Source organism: Macaca thibetana, chromosome 4, assembly GCF_024542745.1.
Source record: "Macaca thibetana thibetana isolate TM-01 chromosome 4, ASM2454274v1, whole genome shotgun sequence".
Taxonomy (NCBI): Eukaryota; Metazoa; Chordata; class Mammalia; order Primates; family Cercopithecidae; genus Macaca; species Macaca thibetana.
Genome location: NC_065581.1, coordinates 14986685 through 15011560, shown reverse-complemented (window position 1 = coordinate 15011560; position 24876 = coordinate 14986685). Strand labels below are relative to the sequence as shown.

At 45.4% G+C, this 24876-nt stretch overlaps 1 long non-coding RNA gene across 1 annotated transcript in view; it reads left to right on the top strand.

Moving 5' to 3' along the window:
- Positions 1-310: 310 nt before the first annotated feature.
- Positions 311-24876, top strand: part of LOC126953741 (uncharacterized) — a 148334-nt gene continuing 123768 nt past the window's right edge. Inside the window, exons 1-2 of the long non-coding RNA XR_007725339.1 lie at positions 311-455; positions 14078-14237. This is a non-coding gene — a long non-coding RNA (uncharacterized LOC126953741). The remainder of the gene's footprint in view (positions 456-14077; positions 14238-24876) is intronic.

Here is a 24876-nt window from a genome sequence, read left to right as displayed (position 1 = left end):
ATAGAGGTAAAAATACTATTTTAAACCACGACAGCTGCTTCCCCTCAGGGAGTGGCAGAATTCCTCTCTGGAGTAAGTAGCCTTTTGTTGGGTAAAATACCTTGACTGGCTGCTTCTTTGGTGAAATGCAAAGGGGAGGCTCTTCCCCAGGCCTGGTGGATGGAGGCCCTGAAACACTCTGCATTACAAATGAATAGGAATTCGTGGGTGGTGATGGAGGAAGGAGGGGAGAAGTGAGGTAAAGGAGGGGTTTGAGGGAATGGGAGGGGGCTGGCCGCAGGGTGACAGGTGGCAGCCTGGGGCTGTGCAGATGTGGGTGGGTGAGAAGGGTACTAGGGCGGGGGTGGCTGGAGGAATTTTAAGTGCTGTGATGAAATGGGCACCCTTCTCTGCCCTCCATCAAGTGCCACTCCTCCGCGAAGCCTGTGACACACAAAGTCCTGTGTCAATGGTTCGTAAGAAATCGGGAACGTGCAGGGAAAAGAACAGCTGAGGGAGATGAGTTGTCCGTGGGACTGAGGGTGGAGCGGGGGACAGGAAATGAGAGCCTCAGATGGAGAAGCCCAAGCCTCGAAGGGGGAGGATCCAAGACTTCATTCTGGAGGTGGGAGAGGGTGTCCGAGTGAAATTTATGTAACTCTCAAAGGAGGCAATGATTTAGGCTATTAATTCTGTATAGGAAAATTTGCAGTATTTCCTTCCATTATTTTTTTCCATGCATATTTTTAATGCAGTTAATCTTGCTGTATATGGCCATTTTTTTTGTCCGCTGCATCAGTCCCCTGAGGGGCGGGAGATATTTTCGGTCACTGCCAATGTCACCATTTTGTGCAGTGCCAGGTGGAGACAAAGTCGCTGGAATTACAGCCGGCTGGTACCTCTGGAGCAGCTGGGTCCCTGGAGGGCAAAGCTGTCTTGAACTGCTTGCAAAGGAGTGAGGGAAAATGTGTGTGTGTTGTGTGTTTGTGTGACAGGCACATGGGAGTGGGTGGGAAGTGGATAGTGTAACTTCTCCTACCTTTATTATTTCTTTTTTTTTCTTTTTTTTTTTTTTTTTTGAGACGGAGTCTCGCTCTGTCGCCCAGGCTGGACTGCAGTGGCCGGATCTCGGCTCACTGCAAACTCCGCCTCCTGGGTTCACGCCATTCTCCTGCCTCAGCCTCCGGAGTAGCTGGGACTACAGGCGCCCGCCACCTCGCCCGGCTAGTTTTTTGTATTTTTTAGTAGAGATGGGGTTTCACCGTGTTAGCCAGGATGGTCTCGATCTCCTGACCTCGTGATCCGCCCGTCTCGGCCTCCCAAAGTGCTGGGATTACAGGCTTGAGCCACCACGCCCGGCCAACCTTTATTATTTCATTATTTTTATTTTTATTTTTTTGAGATGGAGTTTTGCTCTTGTTGCCCAGGCTGGAGTACAATGGCACGATCTTGGCTCACTGGAACCTCCGCCTCCCAGGTTCAAGCGATTCTTCTGCCTCAGCCTCCCGAGTAGCTGGGACCACGCCCGGCTAATTTTTTAAAAATATATTTTTAAGGCCGGGTGCGGTGGCTCACGCCTGTAATCCCAGCACTTTGGGAGGCCAAAGCGGGTGGATCACCTGAGGTCAGGAGTTCGAGACCAGCCTGACCAACATGGAGAAACCCCGTCTCTACTAAAAATACAAAATTAGCTGGGCCTGGTGGCACATGCCTATAATCCCAGCTACTAGGGAGGCTGAGGCAGGAGAATTGCTTGGACCTGGGAGGCAGAGGTTGCGGTGAGCCGAGATCGTACCATTGCACTCCAGCCTGGGCAACAAGAGTGAAACTCCGCCACAAAAAAAAAAAAAAAAAAAAAAAATGTTTTTAGTAGAGACCGGGTTTCACCATGTTGGCCAGGCTGGTTTTGAACTCCTGACTTCTGATTCATCTGCCTTGGCATCTCAAAGTGCTGGCATTACAGGCGTGAGCCACCGCGCCCGGCCATTCTCCTTCCTTTATGATACTCTCTTCCGCAAACAGGGCTCTCAAAGGTCCCTCAGAGATTTAGTAAACAGGCCTTTTGGTTTTTCACTTTGCCTTTTTTGCTTGTAACTTAGACTAGAGTCCTTGCAAATTAGGTCCAAGGTTTATCTGCAAGTAGGGCACCATGAGGTTTTGTCCTAAGATGAAGTTCTGTTTTAGGATTAGTTCTCTCCCAGGGGCCTCTGCCAACTCTCCTGCAACTCACTTGCGGGGCTGCCTCCCAGCCCCTCCGGATGGACTGAAGCCTAGGAAGTACCCAGGTGAAATGCAGGGTTACGTTCAAGCCACAATGTTACCGGAAAGTTGTCCTCATTCAGACCCCAAGAGAGGGTTTTTGGATCTCACACAAGAAAGAACTCGGGGAATATCCATAGAGTAACGTGAAAGCAAGCTTATTAGGAACGTAAAGGAATAAAAGAATGGCTACTCCAGTGGCAGAGCAGTGGCATGGGCTGCTCAACTGAGTACACTTCTAGTTATTTCTTAATTATATGCTAAACAAGGGATGGATTATTCATGAAGTATCCAGGAAAGGGGTGGGCAATTCCCGGAACTTAGGGTTCCTCCCCTTTTTAGACCATATAGGATAATTTCCTGATGTTACCATGGCATTTGTAAACTGTCATGGTGCTGGTGGGAGTGTCTTTTAGCATGCTAATACCTTATAATTAGCATATAATGAGCAGTGAGGATGACCAGAGGTCACTTTCGTCACCATCTTGGTTTGGGTGGGTTGTGGCCAGCTTCTTTACCGTCACCTGTTTTATCAGCAAGGTCTTTATGACCTATATCTTGTGTCGACCTCCTATCTCATCCTGTGACTAAGAATGCCTAACTTCGGCTGGACGCAGTGGCTCACGCCTGTAATCCCAGCACTTTGGGAGGCTGAGGCGGGCAGATCACCTGAGGGCAGGAGTTGGAGACCAGCCTGGCTAACATGGTGAAACCCCATCCCTACTAAAAATACAAAAATTAGTCAGGTGTGGTGGCGGGCACCTATAATCCCAGCTACTCGGGAGGCTGAGGCAGGAGAATTGCTTGAACCCGGGAGGTGGAGGTTGCAGTGAGCCCAGATCACGTCATTGCACTCCAGCCTGGGCAACAAGAGTGAGACTGTCTCAAAAAAAAAAAAAAAAAAAAAAGAAAAAAAAGAATGCCTAATCTCCCGGGAATGCAGCCCAGTAGGTCTCAGCCCCTATTCAACATGGAGTCACTCTGGTTCGAGCGCCTGTCACAATGACGACCCTTTGTCAACCTTCTACACCACCCCCTAACTCACACAGGTCAACACAAATACCGTTAGCCAGTGGAAAAGACAGTCCTTTTAAGATGAAACCGGAGAGCTAATAAGCCTGGAGGTAGTGGTGCCTCCAGGTAAAACTATGAGGGAGGATGCCACCATCTGGTTCACACAGTAGTTCATCACCCACCTTCTCCTTTCTTTCCTATTCTCTCTTCATGGACACAGCTCTGCCCATAGCTTGCCACATTTGTTTTTCAAAGGTGTGTGTGTATAAGGGGTTTGGTTAACTGAGGACACTTGAATACTACGATAAACAGAATTCTGTCCTATTCTCCCCCTCCCCTAGCCCCCATTCATAGGTTGAAGATTATAGGGGAGAAAAAATTTTCTCTACCCTCTTATGTTCAGGATCTCTGGGCCTGCAAATTAAACTGACAGAAGACATATTAACAGCAGAGAAAAGGTATATGCTCACAAAAGAAGTAGATGGTTCTTTAAATGGTTAAATGGTTAGAGGCTTATACATCTAACTTAGCAGGGGAAAGGGAGGAAGAGCAAAAGCTTTTATGTGAGGAACAAATAGGTTTCTTTAGGAAAGACAAATGGGTTTTTAGGAGAGCAAATGAGAGATAAAGTTTGTGATAATGATTGTTTATACAGGTATGAGCGATCTTTCCGTCTCCTTCAGGACCATAAAACCCCTGAAGAAGGGATTGGGGGTAGCTTTTATTCGTGTTCTCCCTTCTGGGAGTAGATATGACCTGAAGAGGGGATTTACAGCAGCTTTATTTCCTAGAAGTTGCTGTTTTTAGTTCGGTAAGGGAAGTTCTGAGAAAGCTTGTTTCTGCATCTGTGGATTCTCAGTTGCCATATGCCAATGTGGCATATTATGGGGTAGCATATTCTGATCTCCTTCAATCTCTAACCCCCACTGTGATTGTATTTGGAACCGGGGCCTATAAGGAGGTAATTAAGGTTAAACGAAGTCACGAGGGCGGGGCTGTAATCTAATAGGAGTTGTATCCTTCTTTTTTCTTTTTTTTTTTCTGAAACATCGTCTTGCTCTGTCACTCAGGCTGGAGTGTAGTGGTGCGATCTCAGGTCACTGCAACCTCTGCCTCCCGGGTTCAAGTGATTCTGCTGCCTCAGCCTCCCCAGTAGCTGGGATTACAGGCTCCCGCCATCATGCCCGGCTAACTTTTGTATTTTTTGTAGAGACGGGGTTTCACCATGTTGGCCTGGAACTTCTGACCTCAAGCGATCCTCCCGCCTTGGACTCCCAAAGTGGTGAGATTACAGTGTGAGCCACTGCACCCAGCCCACATTATAAAAAGGCCAACCCTGGTGAGGTACCGCAATTTCTGTGCTGAGTCAAAAAAGGTAAGAGAATTTTGCAAATCACCTATTTGCTGCTAAAAGATAAGAATTGCATCACGTGAAGTCTTACCCTCTGCTATCCTTTCTGCTAGAAACCAGCACGACGTTGTTCAGGGTAGAGTGTTACCTGCCAGTGAGTCTGAATCTGGGACTCTAGCCTTGGAACCTCCTGTTCCCCCTTCCAGCGGGCCCTGATAGAAGAGAGGGGCTCCAGGGACCCTAATCAGATGCATGCGATCATCTGGAAATGTTTAAAGTCCTAAGAACAGATAGAAACCATGTTGCTGATTGGTTCCTTATTTTGAGTTGGGCCTGCTTCATTGTTTAAGATTCCACTCTCATTTGTTGGGATTTTCTCTTCAGCATGGTAAAAAGCAAACTTATTCTGCCATATGAGAACAGGACCTTCTAAACTGGGCTTTGAAGTTTGCAGCTTTGTAACGAGTCAGCCATCTGAAAGCCTCTGCTTTCCAGCCGGCTCCAACCAACCCACAGCTACTGATTAGCATATCAAAGAGTGGGCATGTCCTGATGGGCTCCGGTAGTGGCACTAGCTCACTGGTTTTTGGTGGCCCATGTTTCGGACAGAAGGAGATCTAGTGCCTGATGCTGGGTGGTTACCATTTCACCTCTCATTCCATTTCCTCTCCTCTTCCGGCTGTGTGCTTAAAAACACATACCACACACATACATCCAAAACCCAGCCCTCGTTTTGAATGATAAAAAGGAATCAGAAATGAGGAACAAGGAAAGGAAACGAACGGGAGGCTTTTAAAGAGGGATAAAGCCCTATCTTCCTCTCTCATCCCTCTCTAAAATCCAAACAACTCCCACAGATAAATACACTAAGTATTCTAAAGTTATTTTAGTGTCTTGGTTTTGACTAATTGCTGGGTTAGAAAAGAACCTTCAAAAACGTTGGCGGAAGCAATTTAGAGTAAATTTTACCATTGCCCTGGGGTGCTGATCCCAAATAATCGCAACCCTTAATAGCCAAGCTGAGCTGGAGACTGCCTGGTTATTTTTATCCTAACGAGAGACTCTGGCACTGCCAAGGAAATTGTCTCTCCGGGAGAGTACTGCCTCTGTGACTTGACCAGCAGCAGTAATAAGTTTGTGGGGCCCCCAAACGGGTGTGTAGAAACAGGTGACCTTGAATACAGATGAGGGGAAAGGAGAGAAAATGGACAGAAACCAAAGACTCCCAAGATAACACATCATGGAAATAAACAAAAGTCTACAGAAATTAAATGAGGGATAAAAGACAGAAAGACTCCTCTAATGAACTGATTTTGAAAGAAAATCATTTGAATTCTTTTCATGTTAAAAGTATAAACAAGGTAGACCTGTCTTCTTGAAAACTGAATTATATGACTTTTATTTTTAAATCCCTAGTATATGTAAGGGAGAGGATAGCAATACATTAATTTCTCCCCAAAGTTTCAGCTGTTTATTGAGTTTTAAAAAAATCAGAGCCGGGTGTGGTGGCTCATGCCTATAATTCCAGCACTTTGGGAGGCCAAAGTGGGCAGATCACCTGAGGTCAGGAGTTCAAGACCAGCCTGGCCAACAAGGAGAAACCCCATCTCTACTAAAAATAAAAAATTAGCTGGGTGTGGTGGCGCATGCCTGTAATCCCAGCTACTTGAGAGGCTGAGGCAGGAGAATCTCTTGAACCCGGGAGGTGAAGGTTGTGGTGAGCCAAGATCGCACCACTGCACTCTAGCCTGGGTAACAAGAGCAAGACTCAAAAAAAAAAAAAAAAAAAAAAAAAAATTAGAAAGGAATTGCATCAACATAGTTAGATTTTTTTCCCCTTTGTTTTTCTTTTTAGAGACGGGGAGTCTTGCTATGTTGCCCAGGCTGGACTCATACTCCTGGGCTTAAGCTATCCTCCTGCCTCAGCCTCCAGAGTAGCTGGGACTACAGGCTAGAGCCACGACGCCTGGCTTAATTAGTCAACATAGTAACAGTAGAAATATTTGGGTAGATTATGGATTATTTTATCTTGTTTTTTATACTTTTTTGGGTGTTTTTCAAATTTTTTTGTACAATAGGGATGTATCCATTTTATATAAAAAAGTAGCCTGCTATTAATAAAGATCATGGATTACATTTGGAACTGGATGGGGGGATGGCTGTCTTCCGCTGTTACATAAATTATGGACACCATAGAATTTAAGGTAGAAAGAACTTTGGCTGATTATTTCCCTCTCTCAATTCAAAGGTGAGAGAACTGAGGAACCACTGAGGACCTTGGTTAAATCCAGAGTCACATCACTAGCTGTCAAAGGATCAGGGTCTAGTGCTCAGTAGCCACCAGACACACATGGCTATGGAGCATTTGAAACGCGCCTGCTCCTAACTGACGTGTGATGCAAGTGTAAAATATAAGTTGCATTTTGAAGAATCTTTTGCTCCATGTATGAGAAAATGTAAAATATCTCAGTAATTTCCACATTGATTACATGTTGAAATGATAGTATTTTGATATGCTGTTGCTCTTCATTCATTTTAGCGTGGTTATTAGAATATTTAAAATGACATATAGGGGCTGGGCACCGTGGCTCACGTCTGTAATCCCAGCACTTTGGGAGGCTGAGGCAGGAGGATCACCTGAGGTCAGGAGTTCAAGATAAGCTTGGCCAACATGGTGAAACCCCGTTTCTACTAAAAATACAAAAATTAGCCAGGCATGGTGGCACGGGTCTGTGATCCCAGCTACCCAGGAGGCTGAGGCAGAAAATCGCTTGAACCTGGGAAGTGGAGGTTGCACTGAGCTGAGATTGCACCATTGCACTCCAGCCTGGGCAACAAGAGTAAAACTTTGTCTCAAAAACAAAATGAAACAATTAAACAGGCTGGGCGAGGTGGCTCACGCTTGTAATCCCAGCACTTTGGGAGGCCCAGGTGGGTGGATCACCTGAGGTCAGGAGTTCGAGACCAGCCTGGCCAACATGATGAAACCCCGTCTCTACTAAAAATATATAAAAACTACCCAGGCGTGGTGGCAGACACCTGTAATCCCAGCTACTTGGGAGGCTGAGGCAGGAGAATTGCTTGAACCCAGGAGACAGAGGTTGCGGTGAGCCGACATGGTGTCACTGCACTCCAGCCTCAGCAACAGAGTGAGACTCCGTCTCAAAAAAAAAAAAAAAAAAAAAAAAAAAAACATACGGGGCTCTCATTCTATAAGTCTGGTGCTTAAGTGTTTTTGCACCATTACATTTCAAGGTAAAATCACAATTACTTTTGCACCAAACTAGTATTTCTTTTGGACAACACTGGTGTAGAATACGGATCTGGATTCTCTGTCCAGTATTCTCTTCATACACTGCTTTGAAATATAGAATGTCAAAAGGTAAGGAAAAATTTCCTTCTCCTTTTCTAGAGTTAGGTAGTTAACCACAGTTCATATTATTATTGATTTGATAGTTTCTTGTTCTGTTGAAGATGTGTAGTTTGTATCTGCTACAGCTAATAGAGATTTGTTTATTGCATAATCACACATAGATTTTCGTGTCTAAGGTGTTTCCTTGCAGTTATTTTTGGCTGTTAGGCATCATTACCACTAGTGATCAAGCAGTTTTCCTTGTCTCCCCCTCAAAAAGACTCAGAACAATGACAAAACCCATGGACTCTAAAATCAAATTTTGAGAAGTGCCAGAAATTACTTTTTTTTTTTTTTTTTTTTTTTTTTTGAGACAGAGTCTCACTCTGTCGCCCAGGCTGGAGTGCAGTGGCCGGATCTCAGCTCACTGCAAGCTCCGCCTCCCGGGTTTACGCCATTCTCCTGCCTCAGCCTCCCCAGTAGCTGGGACTACAGGTGCCCGCCACCTCACCCGGCTGGTTTTTTTTGTATTTTTTAGTAGAGACGGGGTTTCACTGCATTAGCTAGGATGGTCTCGATCTCCTGACCTCGTGATCTGCCCGTCTCAGCCTCCCAAAGTGCTGGGATTACAGGCTTGAGCCACCGCGCCCGGCCACTTTTTTTTTTTTTTGAGATGGAGTCTCGCTCTGTCATCCAGGCTGGAGTGCAGTGGCACGATCTTGGCTCACTGCAAGCTCTGCCTCCCAGGCTCACGCCATTCTCCTGCCTCGGCCTCCCGAGTAGCTGGGACTACAGGTGCCCACCACCACGCCTGGCTAATTTTTCTGTACTTTTAGTAGAGATGGGGTTTCACTGTGTTAGCCAAGATGGTCTCGATCTCCTGACCTTGTGATCTGCCCGCCTCGGCCTCCCAAAGTGCTGGATTACAGGTGTGAGTCACTGCGCTTGGCCTTTTTTTTTTTTGAAGACAGAGTCTCGCTCTGTTGCCCAGGCTGGAGTGCAGTGGCGCGATCTTGGCTCACTGCAACCTTTGCCTCCTGGGTTCAAGCATTTCTACTGTCTCAGCCTCCCAAGTAGCTGGGACTACAGGCGCCCGCCGCCAAGCCTGACTAATTTTTTTTTTTTTTTTTTGTATTTTTAGTAGAGATGGGGTTTCAACATGTTGGTCAGGCTTGTCTTGAACTCCTGACCTCAGGTGATCCGCCCACCTCGGCCTTCCAAAGTGCTGGGATTACAGGTGTGAGCCACCATGCCTGGCCTGTCTCTCTTATTTTTTGCCATACTCCATGTGCCTAGAGCAGTGCCTGGTTCATCAGTGGTGTCTGCTATCGGTTTTGTAAACGCATGGATATACTGTTACCTTTTAACACATACAGGAAGCACGCAGAAAGGATTGTGTCAGGGCTGTTCTTTTTGGAGCAAAGGGAGACTGGGTGGGCTGCTGGGGTCCCAACAATCAGCTCTGGGACATTAGGTGAGAGATGCCAAGTACTTCCCAAGTTGGTGGCACACTGTATCCAGAGTTGTTAGCCTGAGCCTTGAGTTGGTTTGGTGTCTTAGTCCATTTATGCTACTGTATCAAAATACTAAGGCCAGGTACTTTGTAAACAATAGAAATGTATTTCTTTCAGTTCTAGAGGTTGGGAAGTCCAAGATTGAGGCACCAACACTTGGTGTCTGGTGAGGGCTGGTCTCTGCCTTCAGGGTGGCCCCTTGTTGCTGCATCCTCCAAAGGGAACGGACGCTGTTCCCATCAGCCCTTTCAGAGAGTCACTAATCCCATTCATGAAGGCAGAGAGGGAATATTCCATACAGTATTCCATCGTATGGAATCACCTCCTAAAGGCTCCACCTCTTAATATTGTGCATTGCAGATTTAAGTTTCAACAGAAATTTTGGAGGGGACACAAACATTCAAACCATAGTGGGTGGTGATCTGGCCTGATTCACAGGGTTGAAAAGGGAGGAGAGAGGCAAAGCAAATGAATTGAGGTCGTATCCTCCCTTTCTACCCATATCAATACGCTTTGGATGCTAGAAGTCTCTTTAATGTTTGTGATAATTCCCAAGCCATTCAGAAGAAGAGGGAAAAGAACATTACATTTACCAAGCATCTATTGTGTGTCAGGCATTTGCACTCACTATCATTTAATTCTCACAGAGATTAAATAAGGTAGCCATTTAAAAAATTGTAGTAAGAAGCAACATGAAATTTACCATCTTAACCATTTCTTTTTCTTTTTTTTCGAGACAGAGTCTCATTCTGTCACCCAGGCTGGAGTGCAGTGGAACCATGTTGGCTCACTGCAACGTGCATCTCCTGGGTTCAAGCAATTCTCCGGCCTCAGCCTCCTGAGTAGCTGGGATTACAGACACCCACTACCACGCCGGCTAATTTTAAAAATAGTTTTAGTAGAGACAGGGTTTCACCATGTTGGCCAGGCTGGTCTTGAACTCCTGATCTCAGGTGATCCACCCACTTCGGCCTCCCAAAGTGCTGGTTTTACAGGCATGAGCCACCATGCCCGGCCTACTCATCTTAACCATTTTTCACTGTACAGTTCAGTAGTATTAAGTATATTCACATTATAGTGAAAAAGATCTACGGGACTTTTTCATCTTCCCAAAATGAAACTCGTTTTGTTTTTTTTAACTTGTATTTTAGGTTCGGGGGTACATGGGCAGTTTGTTATATAGGGAAACTCACGTCATGGGTGTTTGTTGTACAGATTATTTCATCATCCGGGTACTAGTCCTCATAGTTTTGTTTTAAATTTTTTTTCTGCTCCTCTGCCTCCTCCCACTCACCACCCTCAAGGAGACTCTAGTTTCTGTTGTGCCCTTCTTTGCATTCATGAGTTTTCTTCATTTAGCTCCCACTTACAAATGAGAATGTGTAATATTTGGTTTTCTGTTCCTATATTAGTTTGCAAAGAATAATAGCCTCCAACTTTACCTATGTTCCCGCAAAAGACACTATCTTGTACTTTTCTTCTTTTTTTTTTTTTAGACGGATTCTCACTGTGTCTCCCAGACTGGAGTGCGGTGGCACGATCTCGGCTCACTGCAAGCTCTCTCTCCCAGGTTCACGACATTCTCCTGCCTCAGCCTCCCGAGTAGCTGGGACTACAGGCGCCCGCCACCAGGCCTGGCTAATTTTTTTTTTGTATTTTTAGTAGAGATGGAGTTTCACCGTGTTAGCCAGGATGGTCTCGATCTCCTGACCTCGTGATCCACCCGCCTTGGCCTCCCCAAGTGCTGGGATTACAGGTGTGAGCCACCACGCCCAGCCTATCTTGTACTTTTTCTATGGCCGCACTCTTCCATTGAATAACTCTCCATTGGCTCCTCCCCTGGTTCCTGACAGCCACCATTCTACTTTCTCTCCCTATAAATTGAACTACCCTAGGGACCTCATGTAAGTGAAATCATACCGTATTTGTCCTCAAAGTTGATTCATGTTGGAGCATGCGACAGGATTTCCTTCCTTTTTTAAGGCAGAATAATATTCGATGGTATGGATATAGTGCATTTTGTTATCTATTCAGTCACCGGTGAACACAGGAGTTGTTTCCATCTTTTGGCTGTTGTTAATGCTGCTGTTATGAACATAAATGGGTATGTAAGGACCTCTTTGAGACCCTACTTTCAATTCTTCTTCTTTTTTCTTTTTGATACAGAGTCTCGCTCTCTCGCCCAGGCTGGAGTGCAGTGGCGCGATCTCAGCTCACTGCAACCTCCGCTTCTCAGGTTCAAGTAATTCTCCTGCCTCAGCCTCCTAAGTAGCAGGGATTATAGGTGCCCAGCACCATGCCTGGTGAATTTTTGTATTTTTAGTAGAGACAGGGTTTCACCATGTTGGCCATGCCAGTCTTGAACTCCTGACCTTGTGATTTGCCCGCCTCGGCCTCCCAAAGTGCTGGGATTACAGGTGTGAGCCACCACACCCGGCCTCAATTCCTTTTTTTTTTGAGACGGAGTCTCACTCTGTGGTCCAGGCTGGAGTGTGGTGGTGCGATCTTGGCTTACTGACAGCTCTGCCTCCTGGGTTCACACCATTTTCCTGCCTCAGCCTCCTGAGTAGCGGGGACTACAGGCACCCGCCACCACACCCGGCTAATTTTTTTTGTATTTTTAGTAGAGACGGGGTTTCACCATGTTAGCCAGGATGGTCTTGATCTCCTGACCTCGTGATCCTCCCACCCCAGCCTCCCAAAGTGCTGGGATTATAAGCGTGAGCCACCACGCCCGGCCAATTCTTTTGGATATATAACCAGAAGTGGAATTGGTGGAGTAGGTAGGCATTTCTATTTCCACTTCATGAATGAAGAAACAGTGGTCTAGGGAACTCCTGTAATATGCCCATAGTCTGCAGAAAGCTGCAGAGTGAAAGCTCACCCTTGACTCTTGTCTTTGCCCATTTCCACCCCATTCTGAGGTCACAGCCTTCGCTGCATCCTTTAAGGGTAGACCTAGGTTTAACTTGGAAAGTTGGGGATTACATTTATGCATACTTGTGGCAGCAGCTGATTTTGCGGTTTACATAATTGGAAATGGGAGAAGGTTTAGAATTCTGTTTTGTCCCAGGCTCAAGTTGCATTAAGTGGTTGACAACCGTAAATTGGCTGAATTCTTTTCTGGACCCCAGATTCCAACACTGTTCTGCATTTTGTTTTAGTTTTGTGTTAATTAAGTGTTAACAGAAGTCTGGGGTGTATTGTTTTGGAATTAGCTGACCAAGGACCCATTTATAGTTTTTTAACCTTGGGCACCTCAATATTCAAAAGTAATTTTATTTTCTTTCAAAAGCAATTTTAACCTGAACTGTTCAACTGTTCTGTTTAACTATGAAGTTCTAATTTATGCCAATTATCATATTGCCAAATAGTTTTATATTCATATTAAAATTTCAAGTAGAATTTGGTGAGGAGTCTAATTTTTGTAGTGGCTCTGAGATTAAGATGTGTGAGGAGAAAAAAAGTGATTTTATTTGTTTCGTTTCTAACCCTAAGTGTTCTGTACTGTCCCTGGGTTGCCATTGGGATGTGTGGTGTTCATGGGGGAGGAAGCTGTGTGTGAAAGGAGAAGTCATGAGGAAGAGAAAGGAGGAAGGGTAGGGAAGGTAAAGGTCTGTAGAATGATTTTACATTCGATGAGATTGTCGAGATGATTTCAGACCTTTGTTTTGTTTTAATTTTTTTTCTCTTTTTTTTTTTTTTTTTTTGAGACGGAGTCTCGCTCTGTCGCCCAGGCTGGAGTGCAGTGGCGCGATCTCGGCTCACTGCAAGCTCCGCCTCCCGGGTTCCCGCCATTCTCCTGCCTCAGCCTCCTGAGTAGCTGGGACTACAGGCGCCTGCCACCACGCCCGGCTAATTTTTTGTATTTTTAGTAGAGACGGGGTTTCACCGTGGTCTCGATCTCCTGACCTTGTGATCCGCCCGCCTCGGCCTCCCAAAGTGCTGGGATTACAGGCGTGAGCCACTGCGCCCGGCCTTAATTTTTTTTTCTTTACTTTTTTTTTTTTTTTTGAGACGGAGTCTCGCGCTGTCGCCCAGGCTGGACTGCAGTGGCCGGATCTCAGCTCACTGCAAGCTCCGCCTCCCGGGTTCACGCCATTCTCCTGCCTCAGCCTCCCGAGTAGCTGGGACTACAGGCGCCCGCCACCTCGCCCGGCTAGTTTTTGTATTTTTTAGTAGAGACGGAGTTTCACCGTGTTAGCCAGGATGATCTCGATCTCCTGACCTCGTGATCCGCCCGTCTCGGCCTCCCAAAGTGCTGGGATTACAGGCTTGAGCCACTGCGCCCGGCCTTTTCTTTTTATTTTAAACACTCTGTTGCCCAAGCTGGAGTGCAGTGGCGCGATCTTGGCTCACAGCAACCTCCGCCTCCTGGGTTCAAGCGATTCTCCTGCATCAGCCTCCCGATTTAGATGGGGTTACAGGTGTGCACCACTATGCCCAGCTAATTCTTTGTATTTTTAGTAGAGATGGGGTTTCACTATGATGGCCAATCTGGTTTCAAACTCCTGACCTCAAGTGATCCGTCTGCCTCAGCCTCCCAATGTGCTAGGATTATAGGCGTGAGCCACTGCACCCAGCCTAATTTTTGTGTTTTTATTAGAGACGGGGTTTCACCATGTTGGCCAGGCTGGTCTAGAACTCCTGATCTCAAGTGATCCACCCACCTCGGCCTCCCAAAGTGCTGGGATTACCTGCATGAGCCACTGCACCTGGCCTCAGTCCTTCGTTTTATCCAATAGAAGGTCAAGAGCAGATAAACTGGGTATCTCATCCTGCCACACAGACGAGCGTGGTGGAATGCTGCTGGAATCCCTGAAGGTTCACTCACCCTCAGTCCAGCGGTCTCTCAATTTCCATATATGTGTTTGCATCTGCTCAGAAGTCATGTTAGGGCTCTGACAGGAAATGAAGGGCATATTCCAACTGGGTCATTTGAGGAGAGTTTATGAAGTTGGGGCAGGGCAGGGTGTTGGAAGTCCTGTGGAGAGCCAGGGTAGATCGTGGTGGGCAGTGTTACCATTGTGAGGGTGGATGGAGTGAGGAAGGGGAGAGACACTGGAGCCTGGAGAGAGCTAGATAGCTCTAGAGGGAGGAATGCCTGACAGGAGCCATGGACCCCATTTGAGAGGCTCAGCCAGCTCACGATGACTCAGTAGAACCCACACTCTGACCTGACTCTCCTCTCTCCCTCCATCATCTGCTGGGGCTCCCTGTTTGCCAAACCCTACCAGAACCCAGGGACAGCAGAGCTGTTTGATGTCATCCTTATAGATCAGCCTTTTGTGTAGAGAAGGGTGATCTAGGAGGACAAAACGGATGCCCAGCACAAGGGTTTAGAAATGCAGTTCAGGCTGGGCATGGTGGCTCGCACCTGTAATCCCAGCACCTTGGGAGGCTCCGGTGGGCAGATTACTTGAGGTCAGGAGTTCAAGACCATCCTGGCCAACATGGTGAAACACTGTCTCTACTAAAAATGCAAAAATTAGCTGGGGGTGGTGTGGGCATCTGTATTCCCAGATACTTGGGAGGAGGAGGTGGGATGATCCTTTGAACCCAGGAGGCAGAGGTTGCGGTGAGCCAAGATCATGCCACTGCACTCCAGCCCGGGTGACAGAGCAAGACCCCATCTCAAAAAAAAAAAAAAAAAAGGCAATTCAAACCTCCTAAAGAAAAAAAATGTAGCTGTGTAGCTTCCATGATTCCCCAGACCCTGACTGAGTTTCCGTGGTATTTGGTTAGTGATTACTCTGTTTTTGTAGGAGCAGGCCCCTGAGTTTTGGTCTTTCTGCACTGAGCTGTGAACTTGTCATTGTCTCTTTCAGTGATTTCATGATCTGGTTGACTCTGGTGATTAGGTGGTGGCCTATGCCAATTATCACTGTGTATGTCTGGGAGGACAGAATAGCCCATATTGCAATCTGGCCATTTTCTCCATGCAATTACAGGCCTTGATTTTAATGAAACTGTTTGGGGTTTATTCTAATCAGCAAAATGAAATGTGGTGGTTACTGTAGAATTTCCTTTTGGTTGGGCACTGAAAGCATACATGAGCCTTTGGCTGCTCCTGGCTTTCATCTAAAGTCATGGGAGAATGTGGTTTCACATGGAACACAGTGCTTCCCTGCTATTCTGTTGTGAATGGAATATAGCTCTTACACGCATGACCATTATTTAATCGCAGGTGCAGAATATCTTGAGCATATCACAGCTGACTTATGTCTTCCTTTCCCCATCAGTCACACCATCCAGGAAATTGAGAATTATCCTGTTGTGAAGAAGGCTTGGACTGGCAACATGGCTTCATCCATAGAGCCATGCATATCCTTGGAGGGGGATACAGGGACTTAGTTTTGTGGTCTGAGGACATTCTTGGCCTACTGATAAGTCATTTCTGAAATTTGTTGTGCAAGAGGAGTGGACTTTTAGCATTGAATAATAGTCTTTACATCAATTTCATGAACTTAAATAACGGGTAAATGATATACTTAGTCAGTAATCCATAGACCCAGTACCTTGGATTTTAAGACAGTCTACCTTACTTTACCTTCAACCACTTCTGTGATTTTTATAGCATTGTACTGGGGCTAAATGGAAGTGAATGGACAAATACTGTGAATTTCTTTCTTAATTAGTAAACTAATGTATATGTGGGCCCTGAGAAATAGGAGTTTCTGTAGTCAGATTGCCTGGGTTGAATCCAGGCTCTCCACTGGCTATTGGACCTCAGACAAGCTACTAAATTCTCAATTCTCTTATATGTAAGTCTCAACACTGTCTCTTTTTTGAGACAGGGTCTCACTCTGTTGCCCAGGCTGGAATGCAGAGAAAGGATCACAGCTCACTGTAGCCTCAGACTCGTGGGCTCAAACAACGCTCCTGTCTCAGCCTCCTGGGTAGCTGAGACCACAGGCAGGCATCGCCACACTTGGCTAATCTTTTTTTGATTGTTTGTTTTTGTTTTTAGTAGAGACGAGGTCTCGCTATGTTGCCCAGCCTGGTCTCAAACACCTGGCCTCAAGTGATCCTCCCACCATGGCCCCCCAGAGTGTTGGGATTACAGGCATAAGCCACCATGCCTGGCCTCTATGTAAGATGAAGGAAGGTGTCTCGGTTATAATTAGGTTAAACAACATAGAACAAAACATCCCAAAGAATAGTGGTTTAGTCACATAAGTTAATTTTTCTCTTGTATGAAATAATTCTGGTGGTAGACAGCCAGGGGCTAGGTTGGCAGCTCCTTGATCATACCAGAGACCCAGGTTTCTTTTACCTCTGCTACCTTTAGTTTGTAATCTCCATCCACAAATTACAAGATGACAGTTGGAGCTCAAACCATCTCATCCATACTCCAGGCAGCAGAAAAATGGGAAAGGGCAAAGAGGGCATGCATGTCATCAATCTGTGTCTCTTCTCTTCTGGAGGTGTCACTCAACAACTTCTGTTTCCATCCTATTGGCCACTGCTAATCACCAGGTGAGCTGGTCAATTAGTGCTTTAGGGCTGGGCTCAGTGACTCACACCTGTAATCCCAGCACTTTGGGAGGCTGAGGCGGGTGGATCACCTGAGGTCAGGAGTTCGAGGCCAGCCTGACCAACATGATGAAACCCCATCTCTATTAAAAATACAAAAATTAGCCAGGTGTGGTGGTGTGTATGTGGGATGTATCCCAGCTACTCGGGAGGCTGAAGCAGGAGAATCACTTGAGCCCGGGAGGCAGAGGTTGTGGTGAGCTGAGATTGCACCATTGCACTCCAGCCTGGGCAACAAGAGCGAAACTCCATCTCAAAATAAACAAATAGATAAATAAAAGATAAATAGTTAAATTAGTGCTTCAGTTGGGCGCCTTGAAGTTTCACATAAAATAGGGACTCTCTTCTAAGGAATAAGGAAAGAATGGATCTCCGGCAGACAACTTTCAGATTCTGCACAGGGGATGGAGACAGACTTTTGTGAGATTGAGATGATAAATTCCCACCAAAGTGTCTAGCAAAATGGCTGGCACTAGGAAAGCACTCATTTCACACAATACACAATTATTATCTATTTATAAAGCAGTGAGACTTCTACAAACATAGCTAAATTAAAGAGAACAACATTTATACATTTTGCCTTCAAAAGTAATCATCTTGAAAGGCAACATATCATTTCCTTTGCACGTATCCTAGCCAAAATGCCGAGAAGCGATATATCATTTTTTAAAATTTAACATGACTACATTCAGGAATACTTTCAGAACCAGTTTATTATTTACATAAGAACAACAGCTGGCTGGGTGCGGTGGCTCACCCCTGTAATCCCAGCACTTTGGGAGGCCGAGGCGGGCGGATCACAAGGTCAAGAGATCGAGACCATCCTGGCCAACATGGTGAAACCCCGTCTCTACTAAAAATACAAAAATTAGCCAGGCGTGGTGGCGTGCGTCTGTAGTCCCAGCCACTAGGGAGGCTGAGGCAGAATTGCTTGAATCCAGGAGGTAGAGGTTGCAGTGAGCCGAGATCGTGCCACTGAACTCCAGCCTGCCAATAGAGCGAGACTCCGTCTCAACAACAACAACAAAAAAGAACAACAGCTTTATTGGTTTGTTTCTACTATCAGCTTCATCATCTGATGTATTCAATAAAAGTAGCCTTGAATGACACTCAAGGATGATGAGACTCGACCCTTGGGAATATGTTTTAAAATGTTCATAGGCTCTTAGGGAATTCGGGTTCAGTTATCTCCTATTTCTAGAAGTCAGACCTCCATACTTCCCATGCTGATGAGAGATATTTGCATAATCATAGCAGGGGAAAGTGTGTGTAAAATGTATTTGTAGCCAGGCACAGCAGCTCAGGCCTGTAATCCCTTCACTCCGGGAGGCTGAGGTGGGAGGATCACTTGGGCCCAGGAATTCGAGACCAGCTGGGCAACATAGTGAGAATGCATCTTTACAAAATAAATAAATAAATAAATAAATAACTATCCAGACTTGGTGGTGCACACCTGTGATCCCAGCTACTTGGGAAGCTGAAGTGGGAGGATTGCTTGAGCATATGAGGTTGAGGCTTCAGTGAGCTATGATCTCACCACTGCACTCCAGCCTGGGTGACCGGGCAAGACTCTGTGTTAAAACAAAAGTATTAAAAAAATATTTGCCCTAACCATGAAGATTAGTGCATTTGAAAGTACTTAATATCCTTATTAACCTTTGGTCAGATATTCATGGTAATATAGGCTTATAGATAAGATTGAATAGCGATTCACTAGAATTGTACAGATACAGGTTGAGCATCTCTAATCTGAAAATCCAAAATCTGAGATGGTCCAAAATCTAAAACTTTTGTATGCCAACATGATGCCACAGGTGGAAAATTCCACATATTAATTGCTTAATATAAATTTTGTTTTATGCATAAAATTATTAAAAATATTGTGTAAAATTACCTTTAGGTTATGTGTACAAGGTGTATATGAAACATAAATAAATTTTGTGTTTAGACTTGGGTTACATTCCCAAGATATCTCATTATGTATATATAAATACCCCAAAATCTGAAAAAAATAAAAATCCAAAATCCTTCTGGTCCCAAGCATTTTGGGTAAGAGATACTCAACCTGTATTCCCATTTCTTTTTTTTTTTTTTTTTTTTTTTTTTTTGAGACGGAGTCTCACGCTGTTGCCCAGGCTGGAGTGCAGTGGCGCGATCTCGGCTCACTGCAAGCTCCGCCTCCTGGGTTCACGCCATTCTCCTGCCTCAGCCTCCTGAGTAGCTAGGACTACAGGCGCCCGCCACCGCGCCCGGCTAATTTGTATTTTTAGTAGAGACGGGGTTTCACTGTGGTCTCGATCTCCTGACCTTGTGATCCGCCCGCCTCGGCCTCCCAAAGTGCTGGGATTACAGGCTTGAGCCACCGCGCCCGGCCCCATTTCTTATTGAAAGTGGTTGAAAGTTTGTATAAGAAAACTTCAGCTTTTGTTTGTTTTTAACTTGTGGGTAGGACTGGTAAATATTTCTGTATGACAAAAGCTTTAGAAACACACAAGACTTATCTACATACTAAATCATGCAATTATTTTCTTTTTTATAATTTTTTTTTTTTTTTTTTTTTTTTTTGGAGATGGAGTCTTGCTCTGTAGCCCAGGCTGGAGTGCAGTGGCCGGATCTCAGCTCACTGCAAGCTCCGCCTCCCGGGTTTACGCCATTCTCCTGCCTCAGCCTGCCGAGTAGCTGGGACTACCGGCGCCCGCCACCTCGCCCGGCTAGTTTTTTGTATTTTTTAGTAAAGACGGGGTTTCACCGTGTTAGCCAGGATGGTCTTGATCTCCTGACCTCGTGATCCGCCCGTCTCGGCCTCCCAAAGTGCTGGGATTACAGGCTTGAGCCACCGCGCCCGGCCCATGCAATTATTTTCACAAGATAGATCCATTATATACATTCCATTTAAGACTAAAAACAGGTGATATGAGTTCTGGTTATTTATTGGTTAACTTGAGGGGATATGGTATGTTTCAAAGTCAACCCTGTTATACTGTTGACCCTGACATCATTACATGTAAGATGTAGAGGTAATCTCATCTATCAAGTTGTTTATTTTACAGATGAGGAAACTGAGATGCTGCATTTCAATGACTTGTCTGAGATCTCACAGCTAACATCTGACAGAGCAGGTATCATCAGGCAGCCCACCTGGGTCCTAATATCATGCCTGTTTGACACCCAGTTCCCTCCTATTCTCTCAGGGTTGGCATTGCTCTGTCAAGTTTTCCCCATTGGAGCAGGGAAGGTGAACACCGAATCTGAGGATTGGAAATCTTTGCCTCTTACGTGTAGTGAGACAATGACTACTCTTTGTTGGTCAATATCCACTCTTTCCTTCCTTATACAACTCCTAAATTTTTGCCAGGTATTTGGCTATACAACCAGACTACATTTTTGGTCTTGTTTGGGGCCAAGTGCCTGTTCTGACCAATGGGATGTGAGTGAAGGTGGGTGGATACAACTTCTGAGTCACACGTGAAGGATGGTAGAGCTGCCCCGCCAGCTTTGGTCAGTGCACCTCTGGACTATTATATGTGACAGTATTTAAGTATTTAAGTCCCTGTGCTTCGGGGACTTAAATACTTCCCCTTATTAATAAGTTCCCCTTATTATAACAATTGTGACTGTACCCTAATACACTTGGTATCAATCAATTAGTTCTGTATCATAGCAGGAAGTAGACTTTCTCCTGTTAAGGCCTAAGGTGCAATTCATGAAGATGGATTTTGCTCAGGCTCAGATTTTAAACTTTGATATTTTTAAAATAAAAAAAAATTTGGCCGGGTGCGGTGGCTCACGCCTGTAACCCCAGCACTTTGGGAGGCTGAGGCGGGCAGATTGCCTGAGGTCAGGAGTTCAAGACCAGCCTGGCCAACATGGTGAAACCCCTCTCTACTAAAAATACAAAAATTAGCCGGGCGTGGTGGCACATGCCTGTAATCTCAGATACTTGGGAGGCTGAGGCAGGAGAATGAGTTGAACCCGGGAGGCAGAGGTTGCGGTGAGCTGAGATCGTACCATTGCACTCCAGCCTGGACAACAAGAACAAAGCTCTGCCACCAAAAAAAAAAAAAAAAAAAAGAAAAGAAAAGAAAAAAATATAAAATTATATATATAACATATATATTTATATATATATATATTTTAGAGATGGGATCTTGCTATGTTGCCCAGGCTGGACTTAAACTTCTAGATTCAAGCAATCCTCCTTCCTCAGTCTCCTGAGTTGCTGGGATAACAGGTACACACCACTGCACCTAGATTTTAAATGTATACCCTTGTTTTAAGTCAATGTAAGGACATGCTTATATGAGGCAAAGTAGTTTACTAGAAAGAATGTTTCCAGGCATGGTGACACACGTCTGTAATCCCAACACTTTGGGAGACAGAGGTGGGAGAATTGCCTGAGCCCAGGGGTTCAAGACCAACCTGGGCAACATAGTGAGACCTTGTTTCTACAAAAAATTTAAAAAGTAGTGGGGCATGGTGGTGCATGGCTATGGTCCCAGCTATTTGAGAGGCTGAGGTGGGAGGATTGCTTGAGTGTGGGAGGTTGGTTGAGCTTGCAGTGAGCTATAATAACACCACTGCCCTCCAGCCTGGGTGACAGAGCAAAAACGAAAACAAAAACAAAAAATGTTGACCCAGGGAGTTTGGTCAAGGGATTCTAGCATTAGTTTGCTACTAACTCCCAGAGCACCTCCATTGGGTGTTTGCTTCCTTAGTTATAAAATGGTAATTATATTGTTCATTTATCTCCCAGGGTATTATGTGTAATACTTCATAAAAAATGGTTGTAAAGCATTTGGCAAATGCAAGCTTTCTGCCTATTATGCTGAACTAATCCAGTAGCTTTCTTGGCACCCACAATCTCTAATGATTTATAGATGGGCCATTTTACTGAAGGGGGCTTGACTTTGGCATGATCTGCCTGAGCTGCTGGACTCTCCGTTGATTGTTAGAACTCAGTGGATATGTTACCCATTCCCTGGAACCCTCCCTAACAGCACCACAATGAAGAAGGCATCTCAGCGACGGAGGGGAGGGCTGGAGGCCCCTATTGACAATTCTCTTCTCCAGAACCGGTGTTTGCATCAATGTATTGGTGATTTCTTGAGCCTAGAAATGTTGAATAAACGAGTCTTGCTTCTGAAACCCTTCTCACATGATCAACATGTTTGCAAAAAACAACGAGTTAGAATCATGCTTTATGCATTGAAAAAAAAAGCAACCTCGTGACTGGTATAATTCTCATGTTACATGGGTGTCACATACATATAATAGCTCATTGTGGCGGCTGAACAGGACTCCTGATATTTTGCCTTGGAGACCATTACTTAAGCAGGTGACTCTTGAGCCTTCTATTTCAGCACTTTGAGAAGTTTGCCAGAAGGTGCTAGCTTGTGCCAGGCAGCCCTTAACATTTCCCCCGGGGCAGCCTCCGCATTTCAGTTACATTACTTTTGACCACTAATCTTTCTTTTATCCTGAGCATCTCTGTAAGAGACAGATTTGGAACACTTTCATGACTAGACCCATTCTTCTAAGGAGCATAAATCTGTTAGAGTGTAGTAACTATGTGAGAACGCAGTCCAAGTACATTTTTCAAGAAAAGCATAAAAAATGGTATCAGGACAACGAGAGAACAGGATTATCATGCTAATAGTTCCATCTGGAAATGATTGGTTAGTATCAAAACCCCATTTACCAGAGTTCTTGTAATGTTGGCATTCAAGTGGAATGGGTTTGGGTGCAATTATAAGGTAGTTATCTTCCAATGTAATACACAGTTGAACCTTGAACAACACAGGTTTGAAATGCACAGGTCTGCTTATACATGGATTTGTTTTCAATAAAAGTTACCCTGCCTCTCCTACCTCCCCTCCCACCTCCTCTATCTCTTTTGCCTCTGCCACCCTGAGACATCAAGACCCTTCCTCTTCTCCTACTCAACATGAAGATGATGAGGAAGAAGACCTTCATGATGATCCAATTCCACTTAATGAACAGTAAATACATTTTCTCTTCCTTGTGATTTTCTTAATAACATTTTCTTTTCTCTAACTTACTTTATTGTACGAATACAGTGTATAATGCATACAACATGCAAAAATATATGTTAATTGGCTGTTTATGTTATTGGTAGGTAAGGCTTCCAGTCAACAGTAGGCTCTTAGTAGTTCAGTTTTTTGGAGAGTCAAAAGTTATGCATGGGCCGGGCGTGGTAGTTCACGCCTGTAATCCCAACACTTTGGGAGGCTGAGGTGGGTGGATCATGAGGTCAGGCGTTTGAGACCAGCCTGACCATTATGGTGAAACCCTGTCTCTACTAAAAATACAAATGTTAGCCGGATACAGTAGCGGGGGCCTGTAATCCCAGCTACTGGGGAGACTGAGGCAGGAGAATCGCTTGAACCCGGGAGGCGGAGGTTGCAGTGAGATGAGATCTCGTCACTGCACTCCAGTCTAGGGGACAAGAGCGAGACTCCGTCAAAAAAAAAAAAAAAAGTTATGCATGGGGCTGGGTGTCATGGCTTACACCTAGAATCTCAGCACACTGGGAGGCTGAGGTGGGCAGATGACTTGAGCTTAGGAGTTCGAGACCAGCCTGGAGAACATGGTTAAACTCCATCTCTACAAAAACATGCAAAAATTAGCGGGGCATTGTGGCGTGCACATGTGGTCTCAGTTACTCGAGAGGCTGAGGTGGAAGGATGGTTTGAGCTCAGAAGACATAGGTTGCAGTGAGCCAAGATCATGCCACTGTACTCCAGCCTGGGCAATAGAGCCAGATCCTATCTCAAAGAAAAAAAGCCTTCCAAAACAAAGTTAGACATGGGTTTTTGAATGTGTGTGGGGTCAGTGCCCCTAACCTCTGTGTTGTTTTAGGGTCAGCTTTACTGTAGTCATTTCTGCATCACCAGTTTTAGCTGTTCTTTGAAATGGAGGAAGGAAGGAAGATAGGGTGGGAGGGAGAAAGAAAGGGAGTTAATGATGTGGAATAGAAGATGGGAAAGGGGGAAGGACCTGGAGCCCACACCTGCCATATGCTATGAATGTGGTATCATTGAATTCCCGTGAATCCTATGTCGTTTCATCCCCCAACATCCCTGTGTGGTTGGTGTTTTCCCAAATGTACAGAGGAGGAAGTCATGAGTTAGAGAGGCTGAGTAACATTCAGTTAGGAAAAGCTGGAGAGAAATTCTGAATCCACATTTACCGGACTCCAAAGTCCTTACTCCTGTCATGAGGCCATCTCGTCTTTTTGGTGAATAGGAAATGTACCAGAGAAAGGAAAAGGGTTCAGATATGTAGCCTAGGCTGGTCTCAAACTCCTGGGCTCAAGTGAGCCTCCCGCCTTGGCCTCCCAAAGTGCTGGGATTCCAGGCGTGAGCCACCATGCCTGACCCTCAGCCAGTGCAAACAGATTCCCCCGAAGGAGTGTTGCTTGGAACATAATCAACTTACACAGGTAAAGAAGACAGAATGAGGAGCTACCTTGCAACATCCACATGGCTAGGAACTGCAGACAGTCACTAGGAGCTGAGAGCCATTCCTGCCAATGGCTTGAAGGAAAAAGGGGCCCTCAGTCCTACACTCACAAGGAAATGAATTCTGCCAACCTCAGCTTGGAAGAGTATCCAAGTCCCAGCTAAGAACGCGGCCCCAGTTGACACCTTGGTTTCAGCCCGTGAGACCCTGAACGCAGAATCTAGTCACTCTATGCCCGGATTTCTGACCTATGGAAACAATAAGATCATAAATGGGTATTGTTTTAGCCGGTGGCTCACACTTATAATCCCAGCACTTTGGGAGGCCAAGGCGGGCAGATTGTTTGAGCTCAGGAGTTCGAGACAAGGCTGGGCAACATGGCGAAATCC